This window comes from Nanorana parkeri, unplaced genomic scaffold, assembly GCF_000935625.1.
Source record: "Nanorana parkeri isolate BGI_ZX_2015 unplaced genomic scaffold, ASM93562v1 scaffold657, whole genome shotgun sequence".
Lineage (NCBI taxonomy): Eukaryota > Metazoa > Chordata > Amphibia > Anura > Dicroglossidae > Nanorana > Nanorana parkeri.
In genome coordinates, this window is record NW_017306925.1 from 54,288 (window position 1) to 73,656 (window position 19,369).

The following is a 19,369-nucleotide window of genomic DNA, read 5'->3' on the forward strand; positions in this document are numbered from 1 at the left end:
ACAACATGGTAGGAGCCACAGCCATTGGATAAAAGGCAGTCCCTATTTTCTCTCATTCAGAGTCATTGGCACAGTGGATATTGATGCAATTTTGTCAGCATGCCTCCCATGCAAGGAGAAGTCTATAATGGCAGCCTCTCTTTCTCAGTGTTGGCATTGTTTTAAAGTTAAAAGTTGTCCCCAGCTAAAGTGCAGAGAAAAGCAGTCGTCCACATTTATGCATGTGGAAGTGTTTCCTTTAAAGTCCGTTTTAGATCCTGTAAAATGGCTAGTTTTTCTTTCCCACATATATTGTTTCAGTACCGTATATACTCGAGTATAAGCCGAGATTTTCAGCCCATTTTTTTGGGTGAAAAGTGCCCCCCTCGGCTTATACTCGAGTCAGCGCCAGCGCGTCATCTTACTTACCTCGCCGAGCGTCGCGTCACTGCTGCTCGGTGTGCGGCGCTCCGAGCGGGGTCATCTGGCAGTCTCCGGGTCCTAATTTAGGGGGCAGGCACCTCTGAGCCAGCTAAATTAGGACCCCACCTGGAGCTCCTCTCGTCTGATCAGCGCGCCGCTGACTCGTCCCTGCTCTCTCCGTGATGTGATGATCCGATCACCGGCACACAGTGAGTGAGGGGAGGGGAGGGACGAGTATATACGGTAACTTTATAGAACAATACTTTCCACTTGAGAAATACAAACTCTGGTACGTAACCATTTGCTTGGCATATGTAGTATTGCTTTGAGATTAAACCTAATTCTTTGTGTGTGTATTGTTATATTTTTAAAACTCTATCTGTTTTGTATTTGTCTTGTAGTGCAAATCTTATGTACATGTTGAGGAAACTTGTTGCACATGTTACGATACCAAAAGAAAAATGATGCAAGGAACACTTGTGCAAGATTGTATCATGTGTAAATCCAGCTTGTTCTGTTGGCATGTAATCTATCAGATCTCAGTTTTAAGTTCCGAGTCAAGTCTTTGCCACCTGATTCCCCCATGAATAATCCTCTAAATAATCCTTTTTTAAGGCTTTATTGTTTAAAGATCCTTGAATTTTTCAGGCATCACTTTTCTTTTGAAGCAAGTGTAAAACAACATTTTATATGTATTCTGATGTAGGTTATGGTGCCTGCTATGGCAGTAGGTTGTCCTTGAGAATTCTGAGTGTAGAATTTCACAAGTTTGTACTGCACTGTAATATCCCTGTTGCTATCCCAAGTTTATCTGGTCACTCAGCAGGTGCCACGGTTACAGTTACACTAAGCAAGCCAATCTATTAGCAGGTTTCTCTTGGTGCCAACTCTGCTTGGGTGTAACAGTCTCCTGGTGACCTGTAGCTTTCCTGTTTGCTGCTAGTAGTGATAATGAAGAAATGACGGACCTCTGCATGGAAATGCTACCCAGTGAAAGTTTATGGTTAATGGCCTGTCATGTCCTTGAAATGCCCATAAAAATCTCCTCCTGAATTCACATATAGTTGATTTTGGAATATTTCCTGCCATTTCCCTATTTCTGTGTGTAGGGAATGTTCCATTGTCATAAAAGCTGCTATAGGAACAAACATGCACACAAACTCTGGTATATTCAACAAGGCAGCAATCCCTAACCACCACTCTTAAATCTTTACTGATCTTTCTGTAGTAAACAGATTTTTTGCATTGGTTTTTGCACTTTGCGGATCATCTATAAATGAGAACATACTAGGAAACCTTTAAACTTGCCAAAGAAAAATGTTATCAATTTTAAAGATTAATTTTCCAAACTAAGTTTGGCCTTATCCATTCATATAAATCTTTCTGACCTTCCTGAAAATCCAAGGGAATTGAGTTTTTTTTGTTTTAGCTATTATGAAGTTAAAGTGGACCTTTTTAGTAACTAAACACGCCTGCATGAATCCATTTCTGAAATGTCCCAATATACAACAGTCTTTTTTATTTATTTCTAAATTGCGGTACTGTTTAATGTCTTTCATTTACAAATAGACTCAAAAGACTATCTAATTTTTCCCATAAGATATCCGGTAGTGGTGGCTAGGGATGTCTGCAAGGTCTTGAGAGGAAACCTGCTGATTCCTTGAAGAAAGGGTTGGGTCCAGTAGTCCGCCTAGGACTAGTGATGAGCAAATTTGATGAGCAAGAGTTAGAAATCTAAATCTATACATGACAAACTTTAGGATTCACCTGAACATATACATGGAGGTTTTTTCCAGTCTTCATAGGATCCTGTTCATGAATCCCGTTTTGCTGGTTTTCTCAACTGCACGATTCTCTGTAGATTAGACAATCCACATGCAGATGTTCAGGAGACTCTTAGGGGGTGATTTACTAACCTAAACACACGCACGCACCAGGTGCGTGTGATTTTCACACAGCAAAACGTATTTATCAACCAAAAAGTCTCAAAGCATATTTCCACCAATGCCATATATGGAAAAATCATGCACATGTTGCATATATAATGCTGCTTCACAGTTTAGACAAAAATGGTTAGCTCATGCATTTACATTCCTGCATTCATCAACGCAAGCAACACAACATAGAGCTAATTTACACAACATCACCTTGCAATTCATGCTTGGCTTTGCACAACACACCTGCTGGGTGTGTACACACTACAAAGGTGTTTAGATTCCACCCATAAATCATGCTGGGAACACACTACAGAGGTGTATACCTGTTCGTGGTGTGTTTTATAAGGTTAGTAAATCAACCCCTTAGTCTTGGCCATTTGCTTTAATCATCTATCTATTGGACCGGACACCCTTAAGAGCTTAGAGATTTACTGTCATACTGTTAGTTTTACCTGGAGAAAAAAAGCTTATTACTGCAAAACATACACCCATTCCCTTTACTGTTCAGCTACAACTTGCTGAGGCGGAAGAGTGACTACTGTGGCAGTGAATGGCAATGTCACGGTGTAGTATGGCAACTTTGGCACCCAGGACTCTCAGCCAGAGGGGCTGAGAGGTTCAACAATATAATTACTTTGGAGAGGAGGAACTGGCTGTTCAATTCCTTCCAGGTTTTCCAGACTATAGTGGGATGGGATCTCCAGTCCTGGAGCCAGGTGTTGCCAGGTTGGGCTGAACAGGTGGCTGAGAGCAGCCTTATTAGGAAGCCAGCCCAGTGCTTTAGAGGAAAGTTGTGGGTGTGCAGGCACACTACGACAGGCAGACTCTGCTGCGTGCGTGAGCACAAGGGACACAGCCAGGAAGGCTGGAGAGGTCCAGGGGGTTGGTGACCTTGAGATACTGATCGGGGAGACAAAGACGGGTGACCCACGAGGGGTGAATACTAACAGGCCTTGAGCTGAGGAAAGCTGCCGAGGACTGTATTTCCAGTGAAAATCCTGGGACTATCACACTGAGTGTGTGGGACAGCCAGATGTCAGTTAGACCCAAACCATATTGTTGTGATGCAAGTCCAATGAACTGTTCTTTTTCGTTTATCATGGACTGTTGACCTTTTTGATGAAAAAAACAAAAATAAATATATATTGCAGCCTACTAAAATATAGTGGAGGTAAGCCGCCATATTAGTTTTTTTTTCCCCCTTTATTTTCACCTGGTAATTATGTGAATAGCACATTTCCTGTCTCTGGGTGACTACAGCCACTCCACGATCTGTGGAAGAACCTATGGTTGCCACCCAGGCTGGACTTAACACATTTGCCTTTCTTGTGGGTGATGGGATTAACAGTTTACACAAGATAACATTTGTATTTGCTTTTAGTTAATCTTATAGGAAGTGACAAGAATGCTACATTTCTGGAAAGTTCTCCTTCAGGTCCTCCTCTGCTGATTGACAGATGGCAGTGGGTGGATGCAATAGCAGGCTGGTTATTGCTGCTGGATAGGACACTTGTCGCTGGCTTTCTACCACTGGTAGTTGATCAGAAGATGGGGCACAGCGGCCCTTGGTGCATGCTGTAGCGGTCCCTGTCCCCTCCAATCCCTGCTACCTCGGTGCCAGGATGCAATTTCTAGTCACCCATGTCACCTGGCACCTGGGATTTGTCAAGCCCTGCAATCGACTACACACAAACTAACATTTTGCAACATGCAATGTGTAATGTTCTAATACACATTGGTGGAATTTACCAAAACTTTAAAAGACAGAATCTGGAGCAGTTGTCCATGGCAACCAATTGGCTTATATTTTTAGTTTGTTCAGTTAAAATGTTTAAATGTAAAGGTGCCCATACACCGTACGATTATCGGACCAAACTTTTCGTCCGATCGAACCGTCGTACGATTTTCGTACGACGGCCCCATCCTGCCCCGATTATCGCAAGGTTCAATCAGCCGTAGTTAGAAAAAAACACCTGGACGACTTGCGGTAATTGACCGCAATTATTTTCGTTTGCGCATGCGCAGTGTTAATCGTACGACTTTTGACGGACGGAAACGCCACCAACCATGCGAACATCGTACGATCAACCAAAGTTTTCAAACATGCTTGACCGTCAAAAGTCGTACGATTGTACAGTACTATCGGTCGGGCACTCTATTCACACGTTACGATTGTCGTACGAAAAGTCGATCGCATACGATTATCGTACGATAATCGTAAGGTGTATGGGCACCTTAAGAAGCTGATTAGTTACTATGCACAGCTGCTCCAGATTTTGTCTGCTCCAGTTTTGATAAATTCCCTTCTCTGTGCTTACTGTTGTGATGGTTCTAGATCCTAGAACTGGCCATACTGAATGAGAATGTTGTTGCATGATGCAAAATATAGTGGCGCAGTTGTGTGACCGTGTCTCTGTAAGTGTTGAAAATAGTCACATCAGAAGATCTTGGAGAGCTGGAGTCTGCAGAAAAAAATGTTATCTAATGCCCTATTGTTCTCTGCTGATTCAGCTGGCATTGCACTTGGAACCTTTCCTGACTTTTTCTGAACTGTGAACATCTATGCCACAAGAAGGGGGAATTTTTTCAAAATGATTATTACTGTGATGTATGGCTATTTAGAAAGGGCACATGTATTATACTTGGGCTTTAAATTTAGATTACAAGTGAATGTTGTATAACAGATTAGAGTGGTATAGTTTTAATGTATTATCTTCTACCGGTTGGATTTTATTATGTTTTTCACTTGATTAACATGAAGGTTTATTTTCATGGTTATTGAGCTGTAGTGCATGATAATTGAGGCTTGACAATATCCTTGACTAACTGCACATTGCCTTATGTCTTTTGTTGCTTACATTTTGCAGTTACACTGAAATGTAGAACATGGCAGTGCTTTATACTTTATGGGAAGCGATAAAGTAAATTTAATCATGTAGGTTTCAAATGACTGAATTGCTCCCAAAAGATTTAATACGGTAGAGCTTTTATTGCTGAAATCCAGGAAAATGGCTAAATACACAGCTGAAATACATACACTATATTGGCAAAAAGTATTGGGACACCCCTCCAAATCATTGGATTCAGGTGTTCCAATTACCTCCATGGCCACAGCTGTAAAATCGAGCACCTAGGCATGCAGACTGCTTCTACAAACATTTGTGAAAGAATGGGGCGCTCTCAGGAGCTCGGTGAACTCGAGCAGGTTGCCACCTGTGCAATAAGTCCATCCGTGAAATTTCCTTGCTACTAAATATTCCATGGTCAAATGTTAGTATTATAACAAAGTGGGAACAGCAACTCAGCCACAAAGTGGTAGGCCATGTAAAATGACACAGCGGGAAGTTGCCAACTGTCTGCAGAGTCAATAGCTACAGACCTCCAAACTTCATGTGACCTTCAGTTTGGCACAACAGTGCATAGAGAGCTTCATGGAATGGGTTTCCATGGCCGAGCAGCTGCATCCAAGCCTTACATCACCAAGTGCAATGCAAAGCGTCGGATGCAAGTGCAATGTAAATCCCTCTGCTACTGCACTCGAAGTGGAGACGTTCTCTGCAGTGTCAAATCGTGCTTTTCTGTCTGGCAATCTGAAGGATGTATCAGGGTTTGGCGGTTGCCATGAGAACAGTACTTGCCTGACTGCATTGTGCCAAGTGTAAAGTTTGGTGGAGGGGGGATTATGGTGTGGGGTGGTTTTTCAGGGGTTGGGCATGGCCCCTTAGTTCCATTGAAGGGAACTCTTAACGCATCAGCATACCAAGACATTTTGGACAATTTCATGCTCCCAACTTTGTGGGAACAGTTTGGGGATGGCCCCTTCCTGCTCCAACATGGCTGTGCACAAAGCAGGTTCCATAAAGGCATGGATGAGCGAGTTTGTGGTGGAGGAACTTGACTGTCCTGCACGGAGTTCTGACTTCAACCCAATAGCACACCTTTGGGATGAATTGAAGCGGAGACTGCAAGCCAGGCCTTCTCATCTAACATCAGTACCTGACCTCACAAATGTGCTTCTGGAAGAATGGTCAAACATTCCCATAAACACAATCCCAAACTTTATGGACAACCTTAACAGAAGAGTTGAAGCTGTTTTAACTGCAAAGGGTGGGCCAACTCAATATTAAACCCTACGGACTAAGACTGGGATGCCATTACAGTTCATGTGTGTGCAAAGGTCAGGCGTCCCAATACTTTTGGCAATACAGTGTATATGGGCACTTAAATGGACACTAAGCCCTGGAGTTGAATCTTTAAAACATGCATTCAAGTAACCTATTAACAAAAATGTAGTTTGTGTACACTGTCCTTCCTTCTGGAGCATGGCTACTTTTGTTCCCCATGGTCCATGTGTGTGAAAATGTAGCCACCTTTCCAACCTCGTTCCCTTAATAGACTATATCTTTAATGCAAATTAGCTAACTAAGGCTAGGTTCACTCCTAGGCGATTGAGTGGTTTTCGCACTGTTAAATTTGCGTTACTGTTTGAAAACTGCGTGGTTTTCAATGCATAGAGGTGTCTGTGGGACCCAAACCGTGTGAGAACCACCCGAAAATAGCTCCTGTACCTTTTTGCGCAACAAACTGCAAAGGTGTGAGCAGCCTCCATTGACTTCAATGCGAATCTGTGTTTTGTGCGATATTGCGCACAACTCCATCTTCGTGGTAAATTGCCTAGGTGTGACCCTAGCCTAAACGATTCAGGTCGGTGACCTGACCTCTCTATGCTGCAATAAGGAAAGATCACATAAAGGAGCAGCAGCTCGCCCCATTGTACTTTCGCTCCTCCCTGTTAGCGTGTTCCTTGTCAGCACATTTGCATGTAGCAGAGCTTGAATGCTTCTGTACAGGGGATTGTACAGCCGATGCCAGTTAAATATCAGCTACAGTAGCTGCATTTATAAATCAATTAATGAATTCGTAGTTGCTTTGCATTGGTCTTTTCCTGCCTAAAGATCAGCTTTAATCTGTGGTTGTGGGATATCCCAGACATCCATTCATTCGACAACTACTGCTCTAGAAATCTTTTACAATTTATCCCTCTAGTTTAGTGATGCAACCAACTAATCGATGATAGATTTATGAGAATAGTTGTCAACTATTCTTATCGAGTAGTCAGTTGGATCCCCTAGCTAGCTTCTCCATGCTGGGGGGAGGACACAGCAAGCAGTGGGTGAATAGCCAGCCTGCTATTGGTTATTGCAATTTTAAACGGCCAATAGCAGGCTGGCTGTTGCCCCAGCCCACTACCTACTGTATTTTACATTGAACTGCCGCCTGCAGAATCTTGCCACTGTCAGCCAGACTGAAGCTGTTCAAGCGCCATGTGCTTACAATGCACCCACCTACAACCTAACAACTGAACCATCCCGTTCTAAAACAATTCATCCTCACAGCTACCTCCTTATGTATCACTTCTCCCTCCCTTTCAGGGCCCTCACCATCTTGTCTTGAATTTTATTGATTGTAATGTCTTCCTTATATTGTAAAGCGCTGCGCAAACTGTTGGCGCTATATAAATCCTGTATAATATAATGCTATCATTTAAGAAAAATTATAACAGGTGGGAAGTAATTTTCAGTTTCGGCCTGACACATTCTGCTCCAGGAGGTGCTTTGCAGTGCCATTCATTTCAATGATGCCCCAAACGCGCCTTCCACTCAGTGTGATTGGCCGCACTGTTACTCATATTAAGTCTGATGGTCCCCGAAATGTTGCATTTTTGATGTGACAATATGCGTGAAACAACGCATTATTTTGGACATCATCCATTTCTGTGCCGGTGACATTTCTGATGTACATTGCCCTCACTAGAACGCACGGTACTGCATTGCTGTGCGTTCCAGTGCAGTGCGATTGCAAAAAATTGTGCATGCAGTTCTATTCTGAAATAAACTAATTAAAACTCCATTTGTGGATGCTATTTTAAATTAAAGCTGGTGGTTTTTTTTTTTTTTTTTTTAATGCAATCGAAAAAATTAATTGACCAACTAATGGATTATGAAAGTAATCATTAGTTGCAGCCCTACTCTAGTTTGTACTTGAAAATTGCAATTGAAAATATTGAAATTAGATTTTGTTTAGTGTTTGACTTTCTGAATTTGTGGACATATCAGCCTTCTATATTTCCAAAACATTTTGCAAATCTCAGTTTTCCAGTGTAATTGCATTTAAGAGGTTATCTCTAATCCTGGCATTTTTTTTTCTTCTCTTGTGTAATTTTCCAAATAAACATGAGCTTTGCAAAAGGTTTAGGCTTCCACATGCAATCTATCTTGGGTAATACGCTTGATATCGCTGGCAGCCAGCTGCAAGGAAAGCTGGCTTCCCGAAATGAATTGCTACAGGATCCTGTTATGTAGTTGTTTTTCAGTCACCTGTGGGTTGTAGTAATATGATAACGAAGATCACAGATGCGTTTAAAAGCAAGCCATGTGTTCTTTTGAGGAGTTTTGGACTTTCGTAGAACTTGTTTTGGGATTTTTCCCTTTTTGTTTCTGTGATCACACATACCAGAATTTTAATGCAATTTGCAAATTATATTATATCATTTCTTACTAGTATGCCTCTCGAGCAGTCTTTGCAGGTAATGCAATTGTTGGGTGCTTTAGTTTCTGGGACTTTCGCAGCATCAAGAAACACATTTAGAGCTTCTGTTTCCTTTCCCATCATTTGAGGGTGTTGAGGGTTCATGTGAAAGTGAAACTTCCCTCTCTAATCTTGCTTTTCTTCCTATGATGTCATCACCTGTTGCCTTATGTGAGCATTTGATAAGTTCTAGTGCTACTACATGTCACTAATCTAATAATAATTTTGTGACTCACAATATTCGCAAAAAATCATCCTATCCAGAAAAATTTAGTTTTCCTCTTCAGCACTGTACTTTTTCCCTTTTCAGCTTAAAGGATAATTAAAGCCTCCGTTTTTTTTTTGCATAGATCTACTGCTAGCAAGCAGATCTATGCAAAAAGTGTAACCCCCCCCCCTCCAGAAAGATCGGATTAAGAAACATAATTTAAGGTAAGTGCTTTTATTAACATTGGGGGAAGGGTAAAAATTTACTTTAATTTCACTTTAATGGTTTGTCATCTCAAGAAAGGTGGTTAGCTTTTTTATTTATAGATATATAGATCTCTATATACAGATATATAGAGATCTATATATCCAGAAAGGAGCCAAATGCTCAAGCTGGGTAGTTGGGACAGATTAATGCAGAAAGGTACTGGGCGTTTTTACCTTAATGCAGAGAATGCATTTTAGGGTAAAAAACACCCAGCCTTTAGTACTACTTTAAATGCATTTTCTTTTAAACAATGGCAGTGTAATTACCTTAATGTGGATTGGTAGATCCCTTTTGCGGTCCCCGGTACATAGAACTTCTGAGGGAGGAGAAGCAGCACAAGGAGGCGTTCAGTTGTGTTGCAGGAGCTTACTGATGGGAGAGAGTGCAGTGATAAAGGAGCTCAACAGTCTGCTACTTCTTATTCATTGTCCAGTCACAGGCTGGGGAAGAGAATGAAACCTATTGAGTGTTGCTAAATATAGCTGAGAAAAATCAGGTGGTCTACCCTACTAGACGGCGTTGGCAGAACTATTTGAATCTCAAGACTGTTTTGAAAGAAAAAATACATTGACAGGTAAAACGGCACTATGTATTTTATCTGTTTGCTGTTTTATGACCTGCAGTGTTCCAGTTGTGCTTAAAGGAGAACTGAGTTGAGTGCTTTTCACTCACCTCATAGTTCAGGGGAGGGGCTGGATTCCCCCATCCCCGCTCCGATCCACCAGCGCTGACTGGCAGAACGGACGGGGGCGGGTACAGCTGGCTCTGCCTCTAGATGGGCAGAGCCAGCTGTCAGTCACGCAGCTGGGCGGATCCCGACACAATTGTCGGGATCCGCTTCAGCTGCGGCGTCTCAGTATACTGAGCCTAGGGTGACGGGAGGACGCTAGTTTGTGTTCTCCCGTTACCCTAAGGAGAACTATGGGGAAAAGCCTTAACCCCATAGTTCTCCATTAACCTATTCAGGACCGCTTTATGTTCATAAACATCCTGGTCCTGAACTGGGTAATTCCAAGATCATGGCTACTGCATACTGTTAGTATAGTTTTTCCATACAAGTGATCTGGGCTGCTATACAGCTGCCCAGATCACTTGTACCACCCTCCATAAGGAGATCCCGTCACCTCCAAATACTGTTAGGGGCTTGTTAGCCTCTGTGTGATAGTGATAAAGTTAAGTGAAATAATAAGTGATAAAAAAAAGTAAAAGATAAAAAAATAAAACGAGTATTTTAAAACCAGCTGACCTCACCATCTGCATGTGAATGAAAAAGCATGCATAGTGCATGCATGTGTGCTTGACGTTCATGGCGATACCCTAGTCCATAATTTGCTGTTAACGCTAAATGGCTTTTAAAGGGTCACCTATGGACCATTTTGAGTACCACTGATGCACAGGCACATGCAATTTAACGCTTTATATGTTTGGAAACTATTTACTCCACGTAACTCCATCTTTTTATACAAAAATTGTTATATTCTGTTTCTGTGCACTAAAAATAATTTCAGTATAATTAATCAAAAAAATATTGGTTTGATAAACATTTGGGCAAATATTGTGCAACATTAAAAAAAAAAAAATGCAACTAGCATTTTTTTTAAATTATACAGGTTCTTTCAGAAAATACGTTTTTAAGGGGCAGAACACAACGTAAAATGTATACTTAAGGCACCTCATCAGAAAAGTATCAATGTTTTGAATGGTATTTTGAAGTGTTTTGTAAATGAGTACTAAATATTTAAAGTATATCTAAACTTAAATATAAATTTAATATATTGCAGCTTTCCAATCTTTAAATGGTTTCTAAACCCCCAGCTTTTTTTTTGCATATATCTACTGCTAGCAAGCAGTAGATATATGCAAAAAGTAAAAAAAAAACAAAACAAAAAAAAAAACGCTTTAAACCGCTGTTAAACTTACCTGTGTTCCCTGCGCGCTCCAGTCCGAAAATGTGAAACTGCACAGGCGGCAGGGCAAAGCATCTTGGGGCGCAGTTCACATTTTTGTCTGGGACGCGAGGAAAGTCATAAGGTAAGTCTATGGACACGTGCACCCGCATTTAGACACCATGGGAGAGTACGTGCCAGCAAGCTCAGATTAGTTAGCGCTGGATCGGAGATTCGCAGCAGCGCTGGAGAGAAGGCTGAAAACTACAGGAAAGAAGATGATCGGATTAAAAGACATAATTTAAGGTAAGTGCTTTAATTAACGTTGGGGTGAGCGAAAATTTGTTTTGCCTTTTTAATTTCACTTTAAGTGTGGTATATGCATTCGTTTTCCTTTAGGCTTTTCTTCCTTTATTTTCACCTGGTGATATGGTAAGTCTGTTATTTCTCAACTTCCTTTAAAGGAGAACTATGGGGTCAGGGCTTTTCCCCCTAGTTCTCAGGGTAACGGGAGGACAAAAACTAGCCTTCTCCCATTCCGCTAAGCTCAGCTACAGCTCGCGGTATACTGAGACGCCGGAGCGGATCCCGACATCGATCCGCCCAGCCGCGTGAGTGACAGCTGGCTTTGCCTATCTAGAGGCAGAGCCAGCTGTAGTGTATTTCCTCTTTTGCAGTCAAATTTTGAGAAAACCCCAATATGTTTTTGTCCCTTTTCACACAGCATGACAGAAAACAATTTAAAAATATTTCTTACCTTTTTAGAATGTTTAAGAAGGCAAGATGGCTGGCTTTTTTTCCCCCCTCTGTGATTAACGCATTGTAATGTGCAACACACCTTTGTGCGTTAACAGTGCAGTGATTGCATTGCCATTTGACTGGCACCCAAAATGCACTGCCCACAATGCAATCTATCACACCGCAACATGTGGTACTGTAATACCATGTGTTGCTTTGCAATTAAAACTAGTACATGCACTACATTTTTTAATCGCCCCGCAGAGTATTGTGCTACCGCACGTTGCGGCACAATCTATCACTGGACCTCCTGCACAGGTGACGCACAGTAGGTGTGTTGTGCATTAATCGCACGGTACCGTACAATTAACTAATTTAAGAGATTTAATGTGTTGGATAACTTTATCTAAATCTGCTAGTGCATCTAATACTACCCTGCAGAGGATGACAATGCTGCTGTCTAAGGGTGGTTTTGTTGCTTCTCCATAGAGTGGGGAAGCATATACAGCCCTCAACCGAATGAGGTACTGGGGGCCAAACCTTTATTTATGGAGATCCGAAAAAAAAGTACTCAAGAGGAGTCCAAGACCTTCCAGATGTTCAGGGAGAGGGGCAAGTTCCGTGTTTTGGCGATATGTAGAAGGAAAATGCACCTGATATTATCCCCTGCCTGGCACCTAGGAACAAAATCAACCTGGCCCCACCCAACAATGCTGGTAAGTAAGGCCGGGTTCAAATGGGTAGCTAATATCTTGGCCAACAGCTTCACATCAAGGTTAATGAAGGAGATGGGGCAAAATTTGGACCACATAGTTGTATCCATCCCAGGTTTTGGCAACATGCAGATAGCAGCCTCAGGGAAGGACTTAAAAAAGGAAACCCCTGTTCTCAGTGCGTCAAGCATGAGTGGGGTGACAACAGTTCCACATTTTTTTTTTTTTAATAGTAGATGGCTATGAAGCCATCCGGCCCTGGACACTTGGGTATTTTAAGATATTTAATATAGCGGAGCTTACTTCTTCTAGCGATATTTCTCCATCTCCATCAAGAGAGGCTAGTTTAGAATACAGATCAGCCAAGCGGGATTGGAAAATTTTCAGAATTGCTGCTGGGTTAGATGTCAAAGCGCCTCCACCCCTTATGATCCTATAGGGTTTGTATTCCTGGTCCGGAGTCTGCAATCTACACGTGAGAAGAGAATCCGGCTTGAGGTAGAACTTATGTTTAACCCAGTAAAGGTGCTGTTGAGCTAAATGGACCAGACAAAGGTCCAACTCCACCCTAACATGGTACAATGCAGATCTGTTCTCGCCGGTAGGATGCGACTGAAACTGGGTCGTGGCGTAAGCAAACTCCGATTCCAGCACACATTTTTTTGAGTCTCCAAGTTGTCCTTATCCGAGAAGCCTGCTCAATCAGAATTCCCTGCAAGGGGGCCTTATGGGCCTCCCATAAGAGGACTGAGGAGTCATCCGACCCTACATTCAGGTGAATGTACTCCCAAATAGCGCTATCCACTGCAATAGAAACCATGGGATCCTGTAGAAGGGGGTAAAAAAGAGACCACAGAGATGGATGGTCTGGTCATCCAGGAGTCCAAGGTAATGGTGGTATCATGATCTGACCAAGAAATGGGGACAGTGGTCGCACAACGGAGGTTAGGAAGCTCCGTGTGTAAAAGAAAGATGTGGTCGATACGGGAAAAGGATTCGTGTGGGTGAGACTAAGATGTGACGTCTGAAGTGTGCAATTCCCACCAGGTGACAATTAAATGCTGCTAACCCAAAAGAGCCCTAAAGTGATGGGAGGAAGACATCAGGTGGGGGTGACGAACCTGTGGACAAATCTTGTCTGTTAATATGTGGGTAGGTGACGATGTTCGAGTCCCCACACATCACCAGAGATTAGTTTTAAACACTATAGTCCACCTGCATAAGGTGACACATGAAGCCCACATGGACGGAATTTAGGGCATGGTGTGTTACCAGCATAACAGGTCTGTCCCGGAGAGTCCCCACCAAAAATAATGTACCGCCCTTCAGGGTTAAAAATGTTCCTAGTGCAGGAGAACTGGGCAGACCGACGAGAAGCTATAAGGACTCCACAGTGTTTTGTAGATGCTGCCGCCAAATAAAACTGTGGATGGGTAGAATCAAGATATTTGGGAGATGAACTCGAGATGTCTCCTGGAGACAAACAGCATGTATAGATTAAAAAATCGGAAAGCTTGGCTCCGCTTTTGAGGAACAATAAAGTCCTGAACATTAAGCAAAACAATAGTCAAAGGCATCTTGAAAAAGTAATACAAAACCACAATGACCAAAAAAAGTGGATGGGAAGAGCAGGGGAGCACCAGAAGAGAGGAAGGGCAGAAAAAAAAAAGATAGAAACAAAGATAACAAAGAGCGGGAAGGGGAGAGATGAGAAATAGAAAATCTAGGGAAAGAGAACAGAAGCTGGGAAATCACCAGGCAATTAAAATAAGGCAAAAGGCAGTGAACACTGTAGAAATCTACAACCCGCAGGGACAGCTAGAAGAAAGCCAGCAACCCGTAAGGGACAAACGGGGGTTAAGCATGAATTCCAGCCAGGAAAGAAAAAAGCCACTGCAATTGGAGTAAAACAAAACAAAAAAACATGTACCCAACAACCTAGGATTCACAGTATAAATCTAAAGAAGCACACTTCGACTACCTCTGATAGTCCCACAGGGGCTGATGCCGCACAAAACAGGACCACAAGAGAGCAGTCAAGGCAGAGCCTAGAAAAGATACAGTCCAGCATATATGATGCACACAAAGAAAAAAGCTAATGTTAAGCATGGACAAGTAAATATAAAGCTGATTCTAAACCGCACCGGAAAAAAGAGAATTCCGGTCCGGTATAGGACCAGCAATAAACAATACTGTCAAGGTAGGGTGCACCACCTCACCAGGTGTAGCAATCTGAGAATTCCTAAGCAGGTAGGTTCATGCCTTGGACAAAATGGTAGAGTGGTGAAAGGAATAGGACCACACTACAACAAGCATCTCGAAGCATAGAATCAACTGTCCTTCTGAATATATCACCGGAGAACAGGATATCGTTCAACTAGGAAACTTCTCTCCCGTGGGCGATCCGGCCACAGGCAATAGAGCAGTGGACTGAGAGCTGAGATCCACATCGAGGCAGAGGAGGCCTTGCAGATGCATGCGAACGCTGACCTGGAGATCGGGATGGTGATCCACAGAGCTGCAAGCGATCAGCACAGGCTTGGACTTCAGCAGAGATTGTGATAACATTTGTATGATCCTGGTAGGAAAAGGATAACTTGAATGGGAAGACCCAGCTGTACCAGATTTTCTGTTGCAGCAGTAAGAGAAGAAAGGGCTTCAGAGCTCTCCATTTAGCCAATGTAATAGGGGAGAGGTCAGTGAAAAGCTGGCGAGTAGATCCTTGGAACTGAAGTGCTGGGGAGTCTCTAGCCACCTGCAGAAGCCGTTCTTTGGTACTGTAATAATGCAGGCGAATGATAACATCATGTGGAGGACCATCCTGAGTGCGGGGCAGTCAAGGAATCAAATTCCAAACGGTCAATAGGCAACTCAGGAGCCAATTCCTGAAATAGAGCGGTGACAGTGGAGTTAAGATCTAATATAGATATAGGCAAGCCCTGCAAACGAAGATTTGAACTCCGCTCTCTATTTTCGTAGTCTACCAATTGAGAGCGAAATGTCACATTATCATTCTGGAGAGAGGCGATATGTGCACTGTGTGTCTGACAGCAGAAAGATCATGGAGAGGAGACTCCAGGGCCGAAGTACGTCTTCCAATGTCCCTGATCTCTCTGGTAAGCTGGTCAGAAAGTTTTCTTGGACATTTTCTTCAAGGCAGGATCTAGGAGCACTTCAAAATGAGCAAGAAGATCTGGAGCAGCTAGCAAAGCATTATCTTTTAGAAGCTGTCATGGATCAGCGGTAGTTCTGAGGAATCTTACAAGTCCCTTTAGGAGGTCAGAGCAGGCGAGGAAGGCAGGGTGGAAGACACCGGTACCATCTTGCCGCCCCTCTCCAGCGCCTCGCAGTATTATTTTTGACCCAGATTTAGGCTTCTTCTTGGCACTGTGTAGGACCATGAGTGACTCGAACTGAAGCCCCAAGGGTCACTTAATGGGTAAGGTTAGTTGGAAGACGCAGGATCAGCTGTAGTGCCCAGCAGTTGCAGAATCCCCCCAGCCGGCTGCAAAGCACTCTCGGGATGCGTGCATCCCGATAACGTGTGTGTGTGTGTGTGTGTGTGTGTACTAGGGCTCTTGAGCGACTGGCATACATCCAAATTCATGCAAGACTTCACCCTATATAAATCTGACCCTCCAAAAATACAGTACCTTCCTCCACACAGCCAAGCAGACCTACTTCATCACTCTTCATCCAGTCCCCGTCAACTCTTTTCTACCTTTAACTCCCTACTTCCTTCGCTGCCGCCTCCTTCAGCCAACTCGCTGCCCAGGAGATTGCCAATCACTCCAAAGACCACATTGCTGCAATTCACCATAGGGCTGCCACAGGACAGACATCTGCCACTTTGAATACACCTTGTCTACCACCACATTCAATACTCTCCATGTGATCTCGTCACTGCAGACGAAGTAGCTACTCTTTATCCAACACCCACCTAACTACCTGCCACTTGGATCCCATCCCCTCATAACTACTCTGATCACCTACCTCTATTCTACAATCTCTTACCCACATCTTCAACCTCTCCCTTTCACTGGCATCAACCGTACACCTCTAAAACAAGTATTGGTGAGCCCCATTTTAAAAAAAGCCCTCAATAGGGCCCACCAGTCTGAACAATTCGTTGCTCCCAGTTGCCTCCCAGCTTCTTGAACGCCTGGTGTACAGCCACCTGAGCCGCCACCTTACTGCTAACAACTGCCTCAACCGCTTTCAAGCTTGCTTTTGTCCACTTCAGAAACTGTCCTAAAACAGTGGTTCTCAACCTTTCTAGGGCCGGGACCCCTTGGTAACATTTACAAAGTTGTCGTGACCCCCAACCGTAAAATGTAGGGATGCACCAATACGAGTATCTGTGTGGGCTCTCAGGTGGCTAGTGGGACTCTGGTGGCATCCAGTGCGGGCTCTGTGGTGCCCAATGTGGGCTTTGTGGTGATCAAGCACTCACCTCCCCTCACTCCTGCCTGCTCCCCTCTCTCTGATCCCCTCTGGGCACTGCTGCTGCAGCGCCATCAAGGCAAACTGACCCTGCCACGCTAGGAGGAGGCTGAGGAGCCTCTTACCTAGAGCAGCACAAGGCACGTGGGGACCCCCTCAACAGTGGGTTGCGACCCACTTTTGGGTGGCGGCCCACAGGTTGAGAACCACTGTTCTAAAACTTACTAAAGATTTACGAACTACTGAAACCAAAGGCCACTACTCTGTACTTCTGGACCTTTCTGCTGCTTTTGACAGTTGACCACCCACTTAATGAACTCCAATCCCTTGGCCTCCAAGACTCTCTTCTCTCATGGTTCACCTCCTACCTATCTCAGTGAACCTTCAGTGTCACCTATAACTCTACTGCCTCCTCTCCTCTTCCTCTATCTGTGGGGGTCCCCCGAGTCTCTGTTCTTGGGCCCCTTCTCTTCTCCATCTACACCTCCACCGTGGGTCAGTTGATGACCTCAATGGCTTCCATTACCATCTCTATGCTGACAACACTCAAATATATATGTCTACCCCTCAGCTCACCCCTTCTATTGCCTCACGCATCACTAACCTACTCACTGATATATCGACATGGATGTCGCACCACTTCCTCATACTAAATCTTATAATATTTCCTCCTCTGTGTTCCCTCCCCCAACTTCTCTATCACAATTAACAGCACTACAATCAATCCTTCCAGTCAAGCCAGGGTGCTTTGAGTAACCCACATCCAATCGCTAACCAAATCTTGTTGACTCAAGCTCTGTAACAGTTCCAAACTTCGTCCTTTCTTAACAAATGATACTGCAAAGCTGCTAATTCACTCCTTTGAAATATCTTGCCTCGACTCTGTAACCCCCTCCTTGTTGGCCTACCAAGAAGCAGGCTATTCCCCTTTTCAGTACATCAGGAAAGCTGCTGCCAGACTCATCCACTTTACCAACTGATCTGTTTCCGGTACCCCCCTCTGCCAATCGCTCCACTGGCTCAGACTTTCCCAACGCATAAAATTCTAAATGCTAACAATAACCTACAAAGCCATCTACAACTCCACCGCAACCTACATCACCTACCTCCTCTCAAAATATCACCCAAACTGCCCCCTTCGCTCTTCCCAAGACTTCCTGCTCTCCAGCTCTCGTCACCTCTTTGCATGCTCGCCTCCAGGATTTTTCCAGTGTGTCTCCCATTCTCTCGAACCCCTTATCCCAATCTGTCTGCCTATCTCCTACTCTGTCCACCTTTAGGCAATCCTTGCCTTGAAAACTCCTTTCTTCAGGGAGGCCTATTACACATCTATATAACAGTACTTTCAGTTCTTCCATTAAATCATCCCAAACAGTTACCTTTTTTGTCACTTGCCCCTGATTGTAAGCTCTCACGAGCAGGGCCCTCCTACCTCCTGTACTGAAATTGTATTGTTAGTTGTATTGTCTCCTTCAGTTTTGTAAAGCGCTGCGCAAACTGTTGGCTCTCTATAAATTATGTGTGTATGTATATACAGTCATGGCCAAAAATATTGTCAACCCTGCATTTCTGTCAGATAACACACCACTTTGCGTAGAAAATTGTTGCAATTACAAATGCTTAGGCATTCTCATTTATTTTGTTTGTATTGGTAAAACACAAAAAAAAGCCAAACCTGTAAAATTCCACGCAAAACTTAAGAAATGGACTGGAAAAAATGATTGGCACCTTCTCCAAATTGCAAGAAATAATTGCATTCCAAAACAGGACACACATCACATACACCAAATAAAAGGGCGCTTACCCCCAGCATGCCTCAGTTTTTTGTTTCCTCGGCCTAACAGGAGCATGGGAATGCTTTGTTATTTTACCTATAGGCCTGCGTGCACGTGGCAGGGGCTTACTGTGCAGGTATCTCCTTCACAGAGCCAGCGGCTTGGGGATACCTGGACAAGATCCCTGGGGCAGTCCCCATCCTGTCCTACCCTTGTGGGTGAATGGGCCCTGAGGTTCCCCTCTTTTAAGAGGATAACCATCCTCCGAGTTGTGTCGGCCCCAGCGGAGCTTTTCCCCTAGCCACCAGGAGACAGCTGCCCTCGGGCCTTCTTACGGGCATCAGATGAGGGACTCTGAACCCAGTTTAGTGTGGGACCGGCTTCCTCACTAAAACGGTACCTGGGATCTCCT

General features: G+C 43.7%; 1 protein-coding gene and 1 long non-coding RNA gene across 2 annotated transcripts in view; one reads left to right on the top strand and one right to left on the bottom strand.

Annotated features, from left to right (window-relative positions):
* Positions 1-19,369, top strand: part of DIS3L2 (DIS3 like 3'-5' exoribonuclease 2) — a 328,965-nt gene that overhangs the window by 50,114 nt on the left and 259,482 nt on the right. The gene's annotated exons all lie outside the window — the stretch shown is intronic.
* On the bottom strand, positions 3,776-18,357 carry LOC108792549. The gene is made up of 3 exons (XR_001941575.1): positions 18,177-18,357; positions 16,393-16,396; positions 3,776-3,785 (listed from the first exon to the last, which is right to left on the bottom strand). It is a non-coding gene; the product is annotated as an uncharacterized LOC108792549 (long non-coding RNA).